The sequence below is a fragment of the Ctenopharyngodon idella genome, chromosome 24 (genome assembly GCF_019924925.1).
Source record: "Ctenopharyngodon idella isolate HZGC_01 chromosome 24, HZGC01, whole genome shotgun sequence".
NCBI classification, from domain to species: domain Eukaryota; kingdom Metazoa; phylum Chordata; class Actinopteri; order Cypriniformes; family Xenocyprididae; genus Ctenopharyngodon; species Ctenopharyngodon idella.
In genome coordinates this window covers 83,449-99,568 of record NC_067243.1, presented here as the reverse complement: position 1 = coordinate 99,568, position 16,120 = coordinate 83,449, and the positions used below count along the sequence as shown (strand labels likewise).

General features: G+C 42.7%; 1 long non-coding RNA gene across 1 annotated transcript; it reads right to left on the bottom strand.

The window, feature by feature from the left end:
- Positions 1-510: 510 nt before the first annotated feature.
- LOC127506570 (uncharacterized) lies at positions 511-1,074 on the bottom strand. The gene is made up of 2 exons (XR_007928031.1): positions 752-1,074; positions 511-669 (listed from the first exon to the last, which is right to left on the bottom strand). It is a non-coding gene; the product is annotated as an uncharacterized LOC127506570 (long non-coding RNA).
- Positions 1,075-16,120: the final 15,046 nt, after the last annotated feature.

Genomic DNA, 16,120 nt, shown 5'->3' with positions numbered 1-16,120 from the left:
GTTACCGAGTTACTTTTTTAACAGCGGGGGTGGGGTGGGAGATTCTAGTGTAGTTCAAATAAAGACAAGGGAATATGAATCTCAATCTATTTGTTTTTAATTGAAGGAACACCTTTACAAATGAAAGTGCAATAATAAAAAATGTAATAACCTAAAACATGATGATCATATTAAACACTGACTGATTGATGTTCATTTAGATGATCTAGTGTTATTAGTGTTTGTCTGTGATCAGTGTTGTGTGTGATTGTGTTGTATGAGCAGCTGCAGTATCTCTCAGCTGTATCAGTGCATCACTGTGACGTCTGACTGACCGAGGTTTTTGTACCACTCTTTATCACTGTGTGAACACTGGACCACTGTGGTAACTCTGACAGTAATAATCTCCTGTATCTTCAGTCTGGACTCCACTGATGGTCAGAGTGAAATCAGTTCTGGATCCACTGCCACTGAATCTAGATGGAGTTCCAGTATGACGGATTGATGCTGCATGTATGAGGAGTTTAGGAGCTTCTCCAGGTTTCTGCTGGTACCAGGCCATACAAGTATATGAACCTGTACAGCCATCAACCACTGCTGTGTTTGTTTTGCAGTTTATAGTGACTGATTCACCAATCTGAACCATTTTTACAGAAGGAGTCTGAGTCACAGTCACCTGTCCACTGAAACCTGTTAGAAGCAGGATATTTGTGTTAGATTTACTGTTAAAGATATTATTATATTTAGCATTAAATTTTGTTTAAACATTTACCTTGAATACACACAGTCAGAGTCCAGATGAAGAAGGTGATTTTGTTCATTGTTGTTCTTTTGTCTTGTGTGATGATGAAGATTGTGTTCTGTTCTGCTCTCAGTCATGAAGTGTTAAACTCACAGCACTATAAACACTCTCAGAGCACTGAAGCATGTGTGACAATGCAAAGTGACTCTCTCTATTTAAATCATGTACTCTTGTGCTTTGGAGGAATGTAGCAGTTTTCACAACTCATGAAATATATTTCTTTAAACAGTGTTATATCAGCACATGATAAAAGAATGAATGAGAAATATAGGATATTGTCACAGTTAGCATGTATAAACGATCCAAAAAGAGCAGAATGCAGTAACACTTTAGAATAATGGTCCGTCATTAATAAGTAACTATGCAGGAAGTAATGCAGGACTAATGAGTAGTACTACTTTAACACTTCAGCTACTACTATTAACTAATATAGAAACAAGCTTAATCAGTAAGTAATATCGAATTTAGTTCTAAGATAGTTCCTTATTAGCTAATCAATAATTAAAGAATGAGATTGGCATCATTAATAACTAATATGTAACTATGACAAATTATAAAGAATTACTAATGAATTACTAATCAACATTAAAGTGTCTGAGATGTGAGCAATTGTCTTTTTTTTTTACTCTCAACGTGATCATGAAATGCATAATTACTCAAGTGTTACCTATAGTTTTAAGAAAATGAAACTGCGATATGTAATAAAGGTTGGTTTATTTTGATGGTGTTGAAGCGATAATGGTTAAAATTAATGTTTTGCATGTAATATTTCAGACTTGTTGCGCTTTGTGTGTTCACTGCTGTGCGAGGATGTGTGATCTTCTCAGCTTCTTCAGAAGAGAGGGAAAGACGATTCATGGTAAGTTTAAAATTCCACGTCGTTATCAGTTGTTTTTTGATAAAACCATGTTTGTTTTTGTAGATCAAGCCAGAGACCTAAGGAGAGCTTCATTCTTTTGAGTTTATGTCAGTTTATTTTTAGAAAATGAATGTTTCTGTTGTCTTCTGCCTGTTTAACGTTACTTAAAATGTTTATGCAACAACAGTATGACTTCTTGACATTTTTTAAAATAACTGATGTCCGTGTTATTCATTGCAGAACTCAAACCAACTGTGGAGAGGAGCCCTTGGTCTTCCTTTCTTAAAGGAATAGTTCACACAAAAATAAAAATTGTCACCATTTACGCAACCTCATGTCTTTACAAACCCATAAGACTTTTGTCCATCCATGGAACACAAATGAAGATAATTTTAATATTCTCATCTTTTTTATTTATTTATTTTTATCCATTTACAGTCTAGATAATCAGTATTTTTAGGCTTCACAAATGCAAAGTTATTGTAGTAATCCATACCAATATTTATATATGAATAAAATCCTAAATTATATCTGTCCATATCATAAAAAGCAATCATGTCTGTTCAGAAAATTTGAAAATGTTGGACTCCCAGACTTGCAATGGATGGACAAAAAATTGAGAGAATATTAAAAATATCTTCATTTGTGTTTCAAAGATTAGCAAAAGTCTTACGGTTTTGGAACGACATGAGGGAGAGTAAATTATGACAATTTTCTTTTATGTGTGAACTAATACTTTAAAGAGCAGCCCTCCAAGTTCATCAGAATGTGTGAGGTATGTCATGTCTGTTTTAATACTTCAACAAAAAAGTAGTTATTTATATTTTTATTTAAATAATTTTTTGGCATGCTAACTGTTAAGCTTCATAATGACAGAAAAACATCTCACTGGACTCCACACTACATGCTGTGTAGGGAGCCACTGGCCCCTAAATTAAAGGGCTAGTTCACCCAAAAATGAAAATAATGTCATTAATTACTCACCCTCATGTCGTTCTACACCCGTAAGACCTTCGTTCATCTTCAGAACACAAATTAAGATATTTTGATTAAATCCGATGGCTCAGTGAGGCCTGCATTAAAGCAATGGTACTTCCTCTCTCAAGATCCATAAAGGTACTAAAAACATATTTAAATCAGTTCATGTGAGTTCAGTAGTTCTACCTTAATATTATAAAGCGACAAGAATACTTTTTGTGCGCCAAAAAAACAAAATAACGACTTTTCAATAATATAGTGATGGCCGATTTCAAAACACTGCTTCGGAGCTTTACGAATCGAATCAGTGACTCGGATCTCCTATCAAACGGCTAAACTGCTGAAATCACGTGACTTTGGCGCTCCGAGTCACTGATTCAATTCGTAATCGGCCATCACTATATTGTTGAAAAGTCGTTATTTTGTTTTTTTTTGGCACACAAAAAGTATTCTCGTTGCTTTATAATATTAAGGTAGAACTACTGAACTCACATGAACTGATTTAAATATGTTTTTAGTACCTTTATGGATCTTGAGAGAGGAAATGTCATTGCTTTTGAATGCAGGCCTCACTGAGCCATCGGATTTAATCAAAATATCTTAATTTGTGTTCTGAAGATATCTTACGGGTCTTACGGGTGTAGAACGACATGAGGGTGAGTAATTAATGACATTATTTTCATTTTGGGTGAATTAACCCTTTAAATCATAAAACATAGAATCCAGAAAAATATAATGGAAAACAGAATGGGGCCCTAAATTAAAAGGCAACTTACTCTGTGGAGTTTAACTGTAAATAAATTGTTTGCATTTGTTCTCAAGTTCTAACAAATATGTAGAATTTCCTGCCCCATTAATGGTATTTGATTATCGTGATAAATATCGCTATCGTATGATATGGAAAAAAGTATTGTGACAATATTTTTGGCCATATCGCCCAGCTCAATTTTTGAATCATGAATCATTTGTGTTGGTCAATAATAATTGAATTAAATGCACTCACTGGTGCTGCCATTGTAGCATTCTAGTGTGCTGTGGTAGAAGATACATTAAACAACTACATTAAGTGTTTGAAGTGATTAAACAGACTATTGACCTACCCTTACTGATGTGGATGCACCTGTCTGGAAATTACTCAGTTTTAACCATCAAATGTTTTAGGAATTTGTTTTGTGTTCCTTAGTAATTTTCTTTTTCCTCCTTTTAACCCAATGATGAACAGGTGATGACAGGGATGAATACTGGTCAAAAAGGAGAATGACCTTCCCCAATGAAGATCACTGATGTGACCGTGCTTTTAAAGGAGAAGATTGTTCTGGACAATTTAAGGGAGGTTGCGTGCCTTTGCTGTGCTGATGGAGCTTCTTCATGACTGGACATCAGTTATACTAAGGAGGTCATGAAAATTGGCAGTGACGCGTGTTCTATATGTATTCATGGACTCAACGAACTTTTAGCATATAATCTGACAAATGTTCAATGCTTGTTCATTGTTGTTTAGTGGAGGAATTCACACACTCATTCAAACTCACATTCTTTCACATGTATACTTGCCTCAGAGAACTCTATAACTAACAAATGTTATAATGTCAGCGTTAATGTTGTGGTTTATTTGTGTTCAGTCATGTTTGTAAAAAAAAAAAATAAATTAGTCATGTTAACTTGTGTTAGTAAAACTCATAATATAATATAATATAATATAATATAATATACAGGTGCTGGTCATATAATTAGAATATCGTGAAAAAGTTCGTTTTTTTATTGTAAATTATTTTAAAAAATGAAACTTTCATATATTCTAGATTCCCTACATGTAATGTAAAACATTTCAAAAGTTTTTTTTTTTAAATTTGTTGATTAGAGCGTACAGCTAATGACAGTCCAAAATCCAGTATCTCAAAATATTAGAATATTTACATTTGAGTTTCATTAAATGACCATCCCTACAGTATAACTTCCGGGTATCTCTTGTTCTTTGAAACCACACTAATGGGGAAGACTGCTGACTTGGCAATGGTCCAGGAGACAATCATTGACACCCTCCACAAAAAGAGTAAGTCACAGAAGGTCATTACTGAATGGGGTGGCTGTTTACAGAGTGATGTATCAAAGCATATTAAATGCAAAGTTGACTGGAAGGAAGAAATTGGGTAGGCAAAGGTGCACAAGCAACAGGGATGACCGCAAGCTTGAGAATACTGTCAAGTAAAGCCAATTCAAACACTTGGGAGAGCTTCACAATGAGTAGAATGAAGCCGGAGTCAGCGCATCAAGAGTCACCACACTCAGACATCTTCAGGAAAAGGACTACCAAGCCACTTCTGAACCAGAAACAACGTCAGAAGCATCTTACCTGGGCTAAGGAGAAAAAGAACTGGACAGTGAACAGTGGTCGAAAATCCTCTTTTCAGATAAAAGTAAATTTTGCATTTCATGTTGAAATCATGGTCCCAGAGTCTGAAGGAAGACTGGAGAGGCACAGAATCCAAGCTGCTTGAAGTCTAGTGTGAAGTTTCTGAAGTCAGTAATGATTTGGGGGGGCCGTGACGTCTGCTGGTGTTGGTCCATTGTGTTTTATCAAGTGCAAAGTCAATGCAGCCATCTTCCAGGAGATTTTGGAGCACTTTATGCTTCCATCTGCTGACAAGCTTTATGGAGATGCTGATTTCCTTTTCCAGCAGGACTTTAGCATCTGCCCACAGTGCAAAAACCACTTCCAAGTGGTTTGCTGACCATGATATTACTGTGCTTTACTGGCCAGCCAATATGCCTGACCTAAATCTATGGGATATTTTCAAGAGAAAATGAGAAACAGTCGATCCAACAATATACAGATGATCTGAAGGCTCAATAGTGCCTCAGCAGTGCCACAGGCTGATCACTTCCATGCCACACTTCACTGATGCAGTAATTTGTGCTAGGAGCAAGTCATTTGCTGTAATATGTCCTGCCGATCAAGTATTGAGTGCACAAAAGAACATACTTTAAAGAACTTGAACTTTTCTGTTTTGCAAATCCATTTTTTGATTGATCTTAGGAAATATTCTAATATTTTGAAATACTGGATTTTGGACTTTCATGAGCTGTACGCTCTAATCATCAAAATTTAAAAAAAAAACTTTGTGTGAAATGTTTTACTTTACATGTGGGGAATCTAGAATATATGAAAGTTTCATTTTTAAAAATAATTTATAATAAAAAAATGAACTTTTTGATGATATTCTAATTATATGACCAGCACCTGTAATATAATGTAATATAATATAATATAATGTAATATAATATAACTCCATATTTTAGGCAACAATAGAGATTTTAGATAATTATTACCAAGTAGTTTTGTAAACAACTTAAGGTTATGGATTTATAGTTATAAGTTTGAAATTGAGTGAACTTTGGAAGTTAACTTGTTACCTTTGTTTGCTTGAATAAATTATTGCAATATTTAATACAATTACTTAAAGTTGAAACCAGTGAATAATTTTATAGTGTAGTGTTTTCGTTGGCGGTGGATAATATATATTTTTTTTTTGCAGTCTTATTTGGTCATTTATATTCATCACTGTTCACTGAAATGTGAAAAACAATTTAATTTATCTGTATAACTGTGTGGCTGTTGATTTGCAATTCTTTTCTGATCTCACATGCATGTTGTTACTTTTGACCACGTTTGCCCTTGTTCTTGTTTTTAATACATTTTTACCTTTTGTTAGTCATTCTGTGTGTACAAGTGATTTTATAATGTCTAAGATTTCTGGGTTTAATTAAAAACCCATTTGGGTTAGTTTAAATACTGCAATGTAGTCATTTTACACCAAAATTTAGGTTACAAAAAACAACCCAGCGCTGGGTTCGTCCCTTTTTGAATTTGAAATTGTCTATTATCTGATCTTCTGTTTGAGTATTAATACTTAATGTAGCATTCCCGGCTGAACAGATGTGATTTACTCTCAGGAACTGATGTTTATAAAGAATTCAAATTTCCAAAAACAAGAGCTGAATAAAAACAAACAAACAAACAATATTAGACATCTGCCTGCTAATTGTATACAAATATCCATAAACCTATAAACGAATACACATTTGCAATTAACTGGCTTACACCATAAATAATGTGACAATAAATCACATTTTAGTATACAGGCTAATGTAATAACCTATATGATTTCATGAATTGTTTTAATTACAACAATCTCCCTTTAGAGTGCGATGTTAACTACGTTATATGAAACACCTGGGTTAACAATGAATTAATTTTGGTAAAACTATCTCAATTTAGAGAGAAAAACATAAATAAATTATATAAAATTACCAAATAAAGTGCTGATTTAATGTAAACAATCTATTTGGAGTGTAAATCAAGAGAAACACTGACGAGGCAATACTACACTGTGCATAACAACATTAGCAAATAAAAGAGATCAATAAAATAAACACTTCAAAGTCCTTCAAAGTTTACCACACAACATAAAATTAAAACGGTACCTTGTGCCCTTCAGCCAGGAGCTAAGATGTAGAAAGAAACCTTTTTAAACAAACATTTGTACAGTGTGTACCCAAAAGTTCATCCTTTCTCTGGTAACATTAAATCAGAATGACGCTTCGCGTAAAAAGTGCGCCAATGTACACACAGGGTGCCGCTGCACTTCCTTTTCCAGACTTCAAAATAAAGGCATGTGTGGTAAAAAATGTAAACACTAAAGTATGCAGTATGCAGTGAGAATTATAAGTCAACCAAAACAAACAAAAGGTTTTTTTTTTTTTTTTTTTGTAACATTTTCAATAATAAAGTCCTTTCTTGTGAAAGCCTTTCTCAGGTATTCTATGGCAACACTGCCCTCTATGGTTGGAGGTAAAGATGACAGCCTACTTCAGAGATTGGGAATTTAATGGTCATTTACACTTAATGACATTTTAATGAAAAGTTCAATTTATACCACTGAAAAAAAGTGGTCAGAAAAATATTCGTGTGGGCCATTTTGCAAAAATGAAGCAACAAAAATAAAGCAACAAACAAATAAATAAACCTCACGAGGGAGGAAACCCAAACTCCTCGCAACTGAGGGGGACAACCAGTCCCCCCATCCCAAATGGAAGTGAACAAAATAGAGTAAAACACCTTTTGAAAGTAACTTAAAACTTCAAGTCAAGTCACCTTTATTTATATAGTGCTTTTTACAATGCACATTGTGTCAAAGCAGCTTTACAGTGATGACAGGTAAATAATTTTGGCTGCACAGCAGCTCTTAAAGAAAATGGTGTTATTGTCCAGCTTAAGTAAATTCATTATTGATTCATTCCATTGTAAAAATCAATAGTTATTAATGTAGTTTGCATAGAATGGTGTCAATGCAGGCAGATCAAAAACATTGTTGAATATCAAGTGTCCCCAACTAAGCAAGCCACAGGTGACAGTGGCAAAGAACCCAAACTCCAACAGGTGACATCCGGTGCCAAACAAAATCTTCCCATCTAGAGTGCCCCCAGTGAATCTCAGCCATTTCCAGCCCTGGTTACAAGTATACCTCTTCTGTATGTGAGATGTGTTTATTAAGAAAATAGTTTATTAAGAAAGAAGCTACAAGTCTGTTGTTTTAAGCATTTATTGAGATCATGCTGGTAGAATAGAGAAAAAAAAAAACATGTATTATGAAGAGCTTTGCTAAATAAAGTAGAAAAGCAGGTAATTACCGTTAGATGATGTCTTGCAAGACGAGACACGGGAAACGTCTGAGAACAAAGGAGGCAAAAGGCTTTATATAGACGAGTCCTGAAAACATTCCTGGAGCTCATGACACCTCAAGACTTAAGTTATGAGGGGAAATCCAAAGAAGAAGACTTCAAGAGGTCAGATTGTCTAGAAAAGGCTGAAATGTGAAGATTACTGCAGATGCTGCTTCGTGACCACCTGAAGAGCTTCTCCGACACCAGAACTATTGCTGATATTGCCTTGACCGAAGAACTTTGTTTACTTTATTTAATACTTGTATAGAGTGTTTGTAGAATATCTGTACTGCTAGAAATGAACAGTCACAAGAACGTCTCGGTTACGTATGTAACCCTCGTTCCCTGAAGGAGGGAACGGAGACGTACGTCAGTAGTGACCGACGAATTTGGGATATCGCTAGAGAGCCCTATCAGCTTCGAGTGAACTACAACAGGCCAATGAAGTTGGCGTGCGATATTTGCATAATGCGCACCGCCCCCGCCAGGTGGTATAAATAGGGGAGCAGATGCAATCGCACTCTGTTTTTCGCTGAGGAGACAACCTAGTCTGCACTACAGCGAGGGTACAGCAACTGTGGCGACGGGACGTACGTCTCCGTTCCCTCCTTCAGGGAACGAGGGTTACATACGTAACCGAGACGTTCCCTTTCAGTCGGTCACGTTCGACGTACGTCAGTAGTGACCGACGAATTGGGATCCCAAATAAAGCGCCACAGTATGAACCCCTTCCAGTGCCCAGCGCAAGCTCTAGCCACCCGGCGCACCAGTGGGACGGGGAAGGGGGCGAGCTTACGCCGAGAGAGTCTACTGCTGTTCCGACATACCCACTAAGTAAACTAGACTACACTGGGGAAGCGAACCCGTAGGGGACGCTGCGGAGACCACTACCCACCTGTAGGGGAGGAATTTACGTGGAGAGTACACATATGGACTGGCCGTGGGCAGTACGCATATGGAGTCCCTGGGATGGCTCCACCTGGGTAGGGGGGAGACTCATCTGACAGGTGACAGCAGAGCTGGCTCTGCTAGGGAAAGACACGGGCTCGCCGTAGGGAGTTGACCGTGGACAAATACACACATGGGACCGCTCACGTGGAGGGGTCACGACATGTGGAACCCAGCCAAACGTCAACGTCGGTGACGGAGGTTTGGCCTGGCATCAGACACTCCGCAATGTCCGAGCCGAAGGGGGAGGCGGAGGAACTCGACAGGGTTCGCCAAGCGGGGAACTCGACTGGAGTAAAAAGGATGCACGTATCCGGCCCAGGGGGCGGGAGTGGCATTGCAAGCCGACACTAGAACGGGCTCTTCGCGTCTACCGGCTGGTGGAAGCGAGTACACGGGAAGATACCGGTTCTACACGAAGGCTATAGAATCTAGCGAACGTGTTAGGTGTCGCCCAGCCCGCAGCTCTACAGATATCTGTCAGCGAGGAGCCGTGCGCCAGCGCCCAGGAAGAGGCCACTCCTCTGGTGTAGTGGGCTCTCAACCTGAGCGGGCAAGGCACGCCCTGGGACTCATACGCCAGGGCGATGGCGTCCACTATCCAGTGGGCCATCCTCTGCTTGGAGACAGCCTTTCCCTTCTGCTGGCCTCCGTAACAGACAAAGAGCTGATCTGAGGTCCTAAAGCTTCGCGTTCTGTCCACGTACAGGCGCAGAGCGTGGACGGGAGAGAGCAAAGCTAGGGCTGGGTCTGCCTCCTCCGAAGGCAGCGCTTGCAGGTTCACTACCTGATCTCGAAAGGGAGTGGTAGGAACCTTGGGCACATATCCAGGCCGGGGTCTCAGGATAACGTGAGAGTCACCGGGCCCGAATTCCAGGCACGATTCGTCAACCGAAAATGCGTGCAGGTCCCCTACCCTCTTGAGCGAGGCCAATGCAACCAGGAGGACGGTCTTTAGGACAGTACTTTTAACTCGACTGATTGCAAAGGCTCGAAGGGACGACCCCGGAGAGATGTAAGAACCAGGGTCAGATCCCAAGAGGGTACAGAGGGGGGCCAGGGAGGATTAGTCTCCTCGCCCCCCTCAAGAACCTGACGATCAGATCGTGCTTCCCTAGCGATTTACCATCAACTGCATAGTGATGTGCGGCGACAGCGGCAACATACACCTTGAGGGTGGAGGGAGACAGCCTTCGCTCCAGGCCCTCTTGCAGAAAGGAAAGCACGGTTCTGACCGAACATGATCGGGGGTCCTCTCGCTCTGGTTGAGAGGAACACCATTCGACGAATAGGTTCCACTTCAGCGCATAGAGGTTCCTCGTAGAAGGAGCTCTAGCGGAAGTGATGGTGTCTGCGACCGCTTGCGGGAGATCACTCAGAACCTCCGCGTCCCGTCCAGGGACCACACATGGAGTTTCCACAGGTGGGGACGCGGGTGCCAGAGGGTGCCCCGTCTCTGAGTCAGGAGGTCCTTCCTCAGAGGAATGGGCCAGGGAGGTGCTGTCACGAGGAGCGTAAGGTCCGAGAACCAGGTCCGAGTGGGCCAGTATGGAGCCACTAACAAGACCTGCTCCTCGTCCTCCCTGACTTTGCACAGGAGCTGTGCGAGAAGGCTCACTGGGGGAAACGCATATTTGCGTAGGCCCCGGGGCCAGCTGATTGCCAGGGCATCCATGCCGAGCGTGCCGCCGGTCAGGGAATAGAACTGGCAGTGGGCAGTCTCCGGGAGGCGAACAGATCTATCTGTGCCTCGCCAAAGCGCTGCCAGATCAGCTGGACCACCTGGGGACGGAGTCGCCATTCGCCCGGAAGCGGAGGCTGCCGTGAGAGCTCGTCGGCTGCACGGTTGAGCACGCCTGGGGCGTGAATGGCACGAAGCGACCTCAGATGCTTCTGACTCCATAGCAAGAGATGGCGGGCGAGTTGCGACATACGGCGGGAGCGTAGACCACCCTGATGGTTGATGTACGCAACGGCCGCAGTGTTGTCCGAGCGGACCAGTACGTGCTTGTCTGTCAACAGCTCCTGGAAGCGGCCCAGTGCAAGACGTACTGCTAGCAACTCGAGGCAATTGATATGCCAATGCAGTTGGGGCCCCGTCCACAGACCCGATGCTGCATGCCCGTTGTACGTGGCCCCCCACACCGTGGCAGAGGCATCTGTGTGGACCACAGCATGCCTGGACACTTGTTCGAGGGGAACTCCAGCCCGCAGGAACGAAGAGTCTGACCACTTGGTGAGGGTGCGACGGCAGTTCGGTGTCACGGGGACACGGAACGTACCGCGCTGCCACGCCCATCTCGGGACCCGGCCGCGGAGCCAGTGTTGAAGCGGCCTCATATGAAGCAATCCGAGCGGCATGACTGCGGCTGCGGATGCCATATGCCCCAGGAGCCTCTAAAAAAAGAGTTTCAGTGGGGCCGCCGTCCTGCGCTTGAGCGTACTCAGGCAGGTCAACACTGACTGGACGCGCTCCTCGGAGAGGCGCGCGGTCCAGGCGACCGAATCCAGTTCCCTACTGAGATAAGAGATCCTCTGCCCGGGGGAGAGTTTGCTCTTGTCCCAGTTGACCCGAAGACCCAACCAACTGAGGTGAGCTAACACCATGTCCCTGTGTTCGCACAACTGCTCCCACGAGCTGGCCAGGATGAGCCAGTCGTCGAGGCAGTTGAGATGCGAACGCCCTGTTCCTTGAGCGGAACAATGGCCGCCTCCGCAACCTTCGTAAAGACGCGGGGCGACAGGGCCAGCCCGAAGGGTAGGACTTTGTACTGATATGCCCGACCCTCGAACGCAAACCGTAGGAGTCTGTGACGAGGCAGAATCGAGACATGAAAGTACGCGTCCTTCAGGTCGATCGCTGCCAACCAATCCTGGGGACGGATGCATTTGAAAATGCACTTCTGCATAAGCATCTTGAACGGCAGCCTGAGAAGGGACCGATTCAGGACACGCAGATCCAGGATTGGCCGTAGCCCACCGCCCTTCTTGGGTACAATGAAGTAGGGGCTGGAGAACCCTGACTTCAAATCGGCTGGAGGGACCGGCTCGACTGCATCCTTCGCCAGGAGGACAGCAATCTCCGCCCAGAGAACAGGTGCATTGTCCAGGGACACACGAGTGTAATGGACACCCCTGAACACCGGGGGACGCCGGGCGAACTGAATCGCATAGCCGAGTCTGATGGTACAAATGAGCCAGCGGGACGGGCTGGAAAGCGCTAGCCAGGCTTCCAGACACCGAACCAGCGGGACCAAATGGACCACAGACGTACCGGGCGTGGGGCAGCGAGGTAGAGTGCTGGACCCGACTCGGACGGCATAGCGGCCCGTAGTGTGGTCAGACTCTGCAAGGTGGCAGTGTGAATGGGAGACGGCACATGGGAGGCGGCCTCAACCAACACACTGGGACCTGCTGGCGAAGTGAGAGGGGGCTGAGAGTGGCGAGGTGGGGCCTCGCGCACTGCCAGCCGCGCCCTCTTGGGACCTGGAGGGTCAGAAAACAGTTCTACTCCGTGGGCACCGCTGGTCTCCGGAGAGCCAGCGGCGGAACAAACCAAAATTCTCCACCCGGCCCTCCTCCGGGGAGGGAGCGATGCGGGCATCGTCTCCCGAAGAACTGTTTACCTCAGCTCCAGGTCACCAGTTTCTCCAGGACCGCTTCTCGCTAGCCAAGTGGCTTGGCTGCGGGCTGAGCGGGCTGGATTTTAGGCCAGCTTGTGAGATGAGAGCATCGAGAAAGCGTACTTAGACGATGACACACCTCTGCAAGGCTAGCCAGGGGTGTTTCCGGACCACCATGGTAGACATTGTCTGGCCAGGGGCCTGCGCTATGACTTGCATCATGCGTAGCTCAACCCCGACTCAGAACTACCCATATGCAATGAGTGCTTTGGCCTTCCACAGACTTGCCGGGGGCCAAGACCCATGCAGGGCAGAGGTGGTGTGCCCGTAGCACTGCCACCCCACCACAGAGGGTAGTGAGAGAGAAAAAACTTAATGCAGATATGACCCTTTTGGTGTTCCATATTTGGCACCAAGAAAGGCTTCTAAACTGCCAAGTTTTTCATGCACGTCCAGGCTAAGACAGGGGGCGGGGCAAGGCGAGTACGCGTCACACCACGCCCCCAGGGGCCCGGGAAAGCATGGTCGTTAACTCTGAATCTGATTCAGCATGAGCACATCACAACCGTGGGACGCTCAGCCTCATCTTCATGTCCAGAGCCCTCTTGAAAAAGACGCAGTGTCTGTCTGTGAAGCTCTTTTAGAAGCTCTTGTTCTTTGTGCCGAAGCACACAGGGAACAGCCGCGATGTGACTGCAGGTACACTTTTCACTCCCTGAGTCACACACACAGAGGAACCGGCCCAAATCGCAAACCAACGGGGCAAATAATGCTGTGAAAACAGCAGTTGAGAGCTGTATAACAGCTCGAGAAGCTCACTCTGGGAAGCTCGCGGCCTCGCTGTAAGGTGCCATAAAGCCAGCACTGTAGAACAAAAGCTCTTCAAAGGCTTGCGAAGTCACTCTCAGACTAACAGCAGGAACACACAGGTTGGCTCCGAAGCGAAAGACAGAGTGCGATTGCATCTGCTCCCCTATTTATACCACCTGGCGGGGGCGGTGCGCATTATGCAAATATCGCACGCCAACTTCATTGGCCTGTTGTAGTTCACTCGAAGCTGATAGGGCTCTCTAGCGATATCCCAATTCGTCGGTCACTACTGACGTACGTCGAACGTGACCGACTGAAAGGGAACAAAAACTGACGCTCGTGAAATAAAATGAAGGTAGGCCTACATATAACAGATCTACGTCATGACTTTACTTTTCTAATCTTTATCCAAATTATATCAAAAACGTAAAGGTGTTTCCACTGAAGCTATATTAAGGTGATGTATCTTGTCCTCTATGAAATCAGAAGAGAAGGAAATGTTAGGGCTGGGCAATCAAATGACAATTATGATGTTATATAGGTACAGAAAGAAGCAGGGTCGTTTCCTTAATTTTGTTCAGGAAAAAAGACTGAAAAATGATTTTACTGAAGTTTACTCATGCATATTTTGATGGACTTTTGTATTGTTATAAATGTTCTGAATATTGTACCTCAGATGTGTGAAATGTTCACCTGTTTGCAAGTGTTTGTCATGTTCTGGTTTCTACGACTTTACCTCAGGAGGAGAAATCTGCCTTTATTTGAAAGAAATAAAGATTTGACATTTATCCTGATGATTATTAATATCCACTGATATGAAATATATGTCGCCCAGCTCTAGTTTAATTCATTTAAAGATTCAGTGACTTTGTTGTGTTCAATGATGTTCATGGTAACACTTTACAATAAGGTTCATGGCCGCCGCTGTGTAATTTTTCTTCCGGTAAAAACTATGGCGGAGTCCAGAAGCAAGTCGTTTTGTGTGCCTCAGTGTAGCAATTCAAAACAAAAACAACCTTACATTCAGGGAAGTTGTCGTCTGAAGGTTGGTGTAGTTCCCATTCGTCATTTTCAGTCGAACAATTTTTATGTACCACCTCAAAAGCAGTCTGCATTCAAGAGATCTAGCGCTCGACAAGGAGTAGATGTGCGTGCCCCGAAGACTATGAATGTCAATAGCGTAAATATTTGGGTACTTCAGGAGTCAGAACCTGAAAACATTGTATAATATTCAGTTATCATTATGAACTTGAAAAATATTATGCAAATTTGTATGCTAACGAAGAATAAGACAATAAAATACTTGTTATATTACTTTTCAAATGTATTATATTATATAATACTATTGTGTTTTTTGCAACTGTACACATTATATACACTGTTGGTTTTTTAGAGCTGCTTTGCAGCAGATTTAAAGTGTTTGCATCTCTGAATTCACTGTTTATTCTTGTAACGGTGCTTTGAAAAAAATCAGTATTGTATAAAGTGCTACAAGTCACTTGAGTAGTTTCATGTTTTTTTTTTTCCTTTTCATTTCTTTATTTAACCTTGTTTGTCATTTTGTAGGTGCACTGGATGAAGCCTTGGAATACATAGCAGAGCTGGAGGCTAGGCTAAAGAGAATTTCACTGGAGACACCAACTACTTTTAGTAGGTTTTGTGTGTCTGATCACACAATCTGCTACTACGCCAGGTTTCCCTTACAAGAAGTTTTTTAGATCTTCTGGGAGTCTGTTCATCCATCTGCCACAAACCTTGTGTACTGGACAAAAGCAGAGGATGGGTAAAGAAGCTTCCCCAACACCAAGTCCTGCACGGAAAATCCAGCTCATGGATGAGCTCTTCATGTACTGCTGCCGTGTAGCTGCTGGCCTTATGGAGAGAGTAATTGCTGACATCTTTAGTGTAAGCATGGCCACAGTAAGCAGGACAGTCATCACCTGGGCAAATTATCTGTACTTTGTTTTAGGCTCGGTATGGGCTTTTCAGTCTCCCTGTTTGATTGGTCACATGATCTGGACTGGAACACACCAGTTTCACTTCTGCTGAAAATGTGATGATGAAAATATATATGAAAATGTCATGAAAATCATTGAAAAATCCATGATCACAAATCAAGAGTCTTTCTGACAGTAATTGTGTAAGAATGTAAATCTTCCTGTGACTCAATTGGAAAGCATCACGTCCAGACAGCAGAAGTGACTGAATTCAGTCTGTTCAGTTTGATTGACAGGGATCATATATTACACCTAAAACATGATGATCATATTAAACACTGACTCATTCTCTTCATAAACACAAGATTGATGTTGATTTAGATGATCTAGTGTTATTAGTGTTTTTCTGTGAACAGTGTTGTGTGTGATTGTGTTGAATGAACAGCTGCAGTATCTCTCA